Consider the following 298-nt stretch of genomic DNA (forward strand, 5'->3'; position numbering starts at 1 on the left):
CATCTGCAAGAGACCACAGTACCAGGTCAGATGCTCTGCATCCACACAGGGACCATGCGCTGGCGACAGAGCAGCCAGGGCAGGTGAGGACGAGGGAGATGCACTGCCTGTGGGCAGGAGGCCACAGGGAACATGAACGGGGACAGGATGGAGATGAGAGCTTTTGCCTGGCTGGAGGACACGGTACCTGTCTGTACAGATGGTGGCTGGGCGGCCAGGGGGGCTGGCTGCTCCCTCTCCTCCACATCCCTGTAGTCACTGGGGAACCGCAAGCTGTGCTGGAGCCTGGTGCCAGCCG

At 62.8% G+C, this 298-nt stretch overlaps 1 protein-coding gene across 1 annotated transcript in view; it reads right to left on the reverse strand.

Annotated features, from left to right (window-relative positions):
- The window catches only part of PTPRN (protein tyrosine phosphatase, receptor type, N), a gene marked incomplete at its 3' end in the record, with an annotated part of 8737 nt that overhangs the window by 7059 nt on the left and 1380 nt on the right, over positions 1-298 (reverse strand). The window lies entirely within an intron of this gene.

This window comes from Apaloderma vittatum, unplaced genomic scaffold, assembly GCF_000703405.1.
Source record: "Apaloderma vittatum isolate BGI_N311 unplaced genomic scaffold, ASM70340v1 scaffold26683, whole genome shotgun sequence".
Classification (NCBI taxonomy): domain Eukaryota; kingdom Metazoa; phylum Chordata; class Aves; order Trogoniformes; family Trogonidae; genus Apaloderma; species Apaloderma vittatum.